Source organism: Choloepus didactylus, chromosome 3, assembly GCF_015220235.1.
Source record: "Choloepus didactylus isolate mChoDid1 chromosome 3, mChoDid1.pri, whole genome shotgun sequence".
Classification (NCBI taxonomy): Eukaryota; Metazoa; Chordata; class Mammalia; order Pilosa; family Megalonychidae; genus Choloepus; species Choloepus didactylus.
In genome coordinates, this window is record NC_051309.1 from 198,426,119 (window position 1) to 198,432,479 (window position 6,361).

Below are 6,361 nucleotides of genomic sequence, written 5' to 3' on the forward strand. Positions count from 1 at the left end.
CCCAATCATCAAATTTATTTGGAAGAGTAAGGGGCTTCAAATAGCCAAAAACATCTTGAAAAAGAAGAACAAAGTTGGAGGACTCTCACTTCCTAACTTTAAAACTTATTACAGGTGGCTGAGCTGGCTGCTGTGTGGCCTCTGGGCAGTAGTGGGGGCTTGGGGGCTGAGTCTGTGTTGACATCGGCTGCAGAGGCAGCACCATGGGCCCTGGCAAAGGGACTAATTGGTCACCGCCACCACTGGGGGTGGTGGGAGAACCTCTCTGGGGGAAGGGAGTGGGGAAGCAAGGTATGGGAAGCCACTTAGCCACTGCACTTTTTAAATTTTTTCGGGTGCCAAAGCAGCAACTCCTGGGTGCCTATATCTCTGATCCCCAGAGTGACAACAGCAGCTGCCTAACCTGGAAAGAAGAATGCCAGCTCCTGAGCAGGCCCCCCTGGTGGAGGAGGGGCAACCACAGACCCATCAGGAAGTTGCCTCCACCGGCCCAGGCATGGAACCCAAGACACAGCCGCCATTATTCTAGCTTCTGTGAAGGAGCAGGCTCTTCAGTTTCAACGACTCACCTGAGAACTGAAGTGGAAAGGCAGATTATTGCCAGTCAGCTAGAAAGATGTAGGCTTGGAACAGAATCACCAAGCAGTGCCAGCACCAACTCAACTAAGAAGACATTTCCTTGGAGATCAACAGATGTGCTGAATACTGGTGTAAGCAAACCTTGAGTTCCTGGCGCTGTCCCTCCCACCACCTGTCTCATCAGGACAGAGCCAGAACAAGGGACCCTCTATTCACCAGAACTGACCTCTCTCCATGAAAGTGAGGGACCATTGGGTAACTCAAGAAGTTCAACAAAATGAATTCTTACTGACAGTAGGATACCAGGAATTGCGGAGTTTCTACAACAGCTAGAACATGAGCAAGGCAGACAATAGCATTCCTTCATAGATCAACTAATAACCATTTGGTGAGGGATTCTAGAGCTGAAGGACAAACTCTGGTTCAGCTATCAGTAGCCAATCTGGCTATGAGAAGAGTTAGCTTAGTTCCATCTAGAGCACATTCTCCTTCTTATGTTATCAGCACAAGCATGTTTCCTTCAAGGGGGTCACTGAGAACTTTCTGGGTTGTGGAATTGGCTCTCCATCAGTAACTGACTCCCAATCACTGAACCCCAGTGCATATTCTTCCACCACATTGCCCGTGCAGCAGGCAGCCTCTCCATACTCCACACAAAGACCTGCCTCCCAACAACCGTGTGAGAGATTGGGTCCATCTCCTTCTGCCAGCCCTCCAATCCCAATGGACCAACCTCTCAATACCAAACCACCACCAGAGTAGGATCCCCACTAACTCTGATGGGTGTACACACTCAAGTAGCGTCCCCATCCCAAGGCCAGGTGGGGTCATCATCCCCCAAATACTCAGGGATGACCAACGTACCACAGCATCTGATATCTTCACTGCAAAGAACTGTTCATGACATGGAGCAATTTGGACAGCAGCAGTATTACATTTACAATACGATGGTTCTACCTTGACCAGACATACTGGTAGGCTCATGGAGTTCATATGCTAGTCAGTACAGCCAGCTTGGGCAAGACTTTGCTCAGCTCTGTCTCCTGACTTGTACATCTCTCCTATATATGAGGGGAGAATCTATTACAGCCCAGTGTATCTCAGCCCCAACCATGGAATCATAGAACTCCAAGGATCACAGGTGGCCTTGTATCACATAGGTTCAGGTGCTGGAAATCTGCAAAGGCCCTCCAGCTGATGAAGTATCCTTACATACCAAAGAAATAATTATGCACTGAATACACCAGCTACCTATGCAGAGCCCTATATAGGCCAATACAATACCAAGTAGAAGAGTGCAATTATAACAAGATTCACACTTTGCCGGCAGATGATGGCACCACAAGATCACTTTCAATAGACAGCATTCAGAAAGACCCCAGGGAGTTTGCCTGGCATGATTCTGAGCTGCTTGAAGTCATTCACATGCTGCAACACCAATTCCACTAGGTTCAGGCAAATGTAGTGGTCTACCTGTGCTTCAGTGACAACAAAGTGAAGATGGAGGTGTGTAGGTTGGGGAGAATCAAGCAACTGGTTGACATTTTGGACCATAGACTTTTGTAAGTTCAGAAGAATGCTTGTGGTGCTCTCTAAAACCTGGTTTTTGGCAAGTCTACAGATGAAAATAAAATAGCAATGAAGAATGTAGGTAGGTTACCTACATTGTTGCAGCTGTTGAAAAAATTTTATTGATGCAGAAGAAAAGGAGCTGGTACAGGAGTTCTTTGGAATTTATCCTCATGTAATGCCATAAAGACAATCATTTGAGATGCTCTCTCAACCTTAACAAACATTGTGATAGTTCCAGATTCTAGATGGAACACTCTTCTTTTGATGATGATGATAAAATTAAATTTCAGACTTCACTAATTCTGCATAACATGACAGGTTGCTTGAGGAACCTCAGCACTGCAGGGGAGGAAGTGCGGAAGCAAATGCAGTTTTGTGAGGGGCTACTGGACTTGCTTCTGTACATGATCCACATGTGTGTGAACACATCAGATTATGACAGCAAGATGATGGAGAACTGTGTGTGCACCCTGAGGAACCTGCCCTATTGGCTGGAAGTGGAGGTCCCCCAGGCCCAGCTGCTGGGACTAAGTGAATTGGACTTTCTAGGAAAAGAGTCTCCCAGCAAAGACTCTGAGCCAAGAGTCTTTCTTCTTCTGTGGAAAGAAGAAAAAGAAAAAGAGGACACCACAAGAGTACCAATGGGATGGAGTTGGTCCTATCCCAGGGCTGTCAAAGTCCCCAAAGAGGTTGAGATGCAGTGGTAAAACCATATCTGACTCTTCTAGCAGAAAGTTCCAACCCAGCTACCTTAGAAGGTGCTGCTGGATCTCTCCAGAACCTCTCTGCTGACAACTGGCTTTTGTAGCATACATCATGCAGCCATCCAAAGAAAAAGTGCTCCTCATCCTTGTAGAACTTTTGAGAATGGATAATGATAGAGTTATTTCTTCAGTGACAATGGCCTTGAGGAATATGAAACTGTACGTTTGCAACACGTAGCTCATAGGCAAATATGCCATGCGAGACCTGGTCAACTGGCTGCCTGGTGGCAATGCCTCCAGTGTACTGTCTGACAAGACCATAGTAGCCATCTGCTGCACTCTGCATGAGGTCACCAGCAAAAACATGGAGAACACCAACACCCTGGCCAACTTGAGAGCAATAGAAAAGCTGGTGAACATAACCAAAGGCAGAGGAGACAGATCATCTCTGAAAGTAGTGAAAGCAGCAGCCCAGGTTTTGAATACACTATGGCAATGTTGAGACCTCTGGAGCATTTATAAAAAGGTTGGGTAGAATCAGAACCATTTTATTACACCTGTGTCAACATTAGAGCAAGACCAATTCAAATCACATCCTTCTTGTCTACCACCAACCAACAGATGTCACCCATCATTCAGTCAGCATCAACAGCTGTATTACAGTCAATATTACTCCAACAAAAAGAACTTTGATGTACAGATTGTATTGAAGAACCTTATTTTGATGACCAAGTTCACTTTCCAGCTTCTAATGGTTGATTACTTAACACAGTATGGACTGAACTCAACCATAAATTACATAGACTTTTATTCCACTAAATGACCTTCTTATCGAGCAGAACAGTACCCAGGGTCCACAGACTCCTGGGTGTAGGCTCAAGATGCTCTGTGGAGGAACTCTTTCTTTCTAACCTTGTTTGGATTAAGGTAAAAAGTCTGTCTTGCTGATTTGATGGTTAAATGTGAAAGTGAAAGTGAAATGGAAGGAATGAGTGAAGGGCTTTTTTTTTTAGGAATTATCAGGGAAATGAGGAAACTTTTAGAAGAGAGGACTTTCTGAGCTCTAATTAGGTGTTGGCTCTAACTACACGTAGATTCTGTTAGTCTGGTGAAGGTGTGGGAGATGTGATGAGAGGTTTGAGAAATGGGTGAAAATGAGATGGAGGATGTGTAGGTCAAATCAAATTAAGATGATTTTTTAAATGTGAATAAAGTTATGTTCTGATAGTTTGTACAGAAAAAAACAAAATGGATGCCCTTCATGTTTTATTGCTATTACTAAATGTCAAGATTATTAAAAAAAAACAAAAAACAAAAAAAAACTTATTACAAAGCTATAGTGATCAAAACAGCATGGTACTGGCTCAAGTACAGACATATAGACCAAAGGAATTGAATTAAGAGTTCAGGAATAGACCCTCACATCTATGGCCAATTGATTTTTTACAAGGCTGTCAAGTCCACTCAAGTGAGAAAGAATAGTCTCTCCAACAAATGGTACTAGGAAAACTGGATATCCATATGCAAAGGAGTGAAAGAGGATCCCTACTTCACACCTAATTCAAAAATTAACTCAAAATAGATCAAACGCCTAAATAAAAGAGACAGGATTACAAAACTCCTAGAAGAAAATGTAGGGAAGCATCTTCAGCATTTTGTATTAGGCAATGGTTTCCTAGACTTTCCACACAAAGCATAAGCAATGAAAGAAAAAAATTGATAAGTGGCACCTCCTCAAAAGTAAAACCTTTTCGTGCATCAAAGGACTTTGTCATGAAAGTGAAAACACAACATACTCAATGGAAGAAAATATTTAGAAACCAAATATCCAATATGGGTTTAATATACAGAATATATAAAGAAATCCTACAACTCAACTTAAAAAGACAAATATCCTGTTCTAGTTTGCTAATGCTGCTGGAATGCAAAACAGCAGAAGTGGATTGGCTTTTATAAAAGTGTGTTTATTTGGTTACACAGCTACAGTCTTAAGGCCATAAAGTGTCCACAAACAATGGGTACCTTCACTGGAGGACGGCCAATGGTATCCGGAAAACCTCTGTTAGCTGGGAAGTCATGCAGCTGGCGTTTGCTTGCCCCCAGGTTCTGTTCCAAAATGGTGTTCTCCAAAATGTCTGCATCAGCTTCCAATGGTCGTCTTCAAAATGTCTGTCTCAGCTCCAGCTAGCTATGAACAACTTCTGTCTGAGCTTATATAGTGCTCCAGTAAACTAAACAAGGCCCAAGCTGAACGAGTGGGGCCACGCCTCCATGGAAATTATCCAATCAGAGTTATCACCTACAGTTGGATGGGTCACATCTCCCTGGACACTGAACCAATAGGTTCCAACCCAATCCACACTAATACATCTGCCCCCACAGGAATGCATTAAAGAATATGGCTTTTCCTGGGGGACATAAATATACAAACTGGCACACATCCTAATTAAAAAATGGGCAAAAAACTTGAATAGACATTTCTCGAAACAAATGGCTAAAAAGAACATGAAGATATGCTCAACATTACTAGCTATTAGGGAAATGCAAATCAAAATTACAATGAGATACCATTTTACACCAACTAGAAAGGGTACTATTTATAAAGCAGAAACTTACACATGTTGAAGAGGACGTGAAAACATAGGAACCCTCGTTCATTGCTGCTGGCAATGTAAAATGGTATAGCTACTGTGGGAGACAGTTTGCAAGTTCTGCAGGAAGCTAAATATAGAATTCCCGTATGACCCAACAGTCCTGCTATTAAGTATATACCCAAAAAAACTGAAAGTAGGAACTTGAACAGACATTTGTACACCTATGTTCATAGTGACATTATTCACAATTGCCAAAAGATGGAATCAACCCAAGTGTATTATCAACTGATGAATGGATAAACAAAATGTGGTATATACATACAATGGAATGTTATTCAGCTGTAAAAAGGAATGATGTCCTGAAGCATGTGGCAACATGGATGAACCTTGAGGACATTATGCTGAGTGTAATAAGCCAGGCACCAAAGGGACAAATATTATATGATCTCACTGATATGAACCAATTATAATTAGCAAATTCATAGAGTTAGAATCTGAATATAGGTTACCAGATGATAGATTGGGAGTAGAGAATGGAAAGCTGATGCTTACTTTATAGAGAATTTCTGTTTAGGTTCATTCTAAGGGTTCATAAATGGATAGTGTTGATGGTTGTAATTAATAATGCTGAATTATGTATGTGAATGTAGTTGAAAGGGGAAGTTTTGGGTCATGTATGTTACTAGAATGAAAGTTAGAAGATAAAGCATGGGACTGTATAACATAGTGAACCCAGTTGTAGATGATGGACTGGAGATAATAGTACAAGTATAAGAATGTTCTTTCATGAATTACAACAATAATTGACACTAATACAAGGTGTTAATAATAGGATGGTGTGTTGGATTGAATGTATTATGTCCCCCCAAAAAGCTATATTATTTAATGCAATCTTGTGGGGACAGACTGATT

The 6,361-nt window shown here is 42.0% G+C and overlaps 1 pseudogene; it reads left to right on the forward strand.

Annotated features, from left to right (window-relative positions):
- The first annotated feature begins 415 nt into the window (after positions 1–415).
- Positions 416–3,729, forward strand: LOC119528931 (annotated as a pseudogene).
- The last annotated feature ends 2,632 nt before the right edge of the window (positions 3,730–6,361 follow it).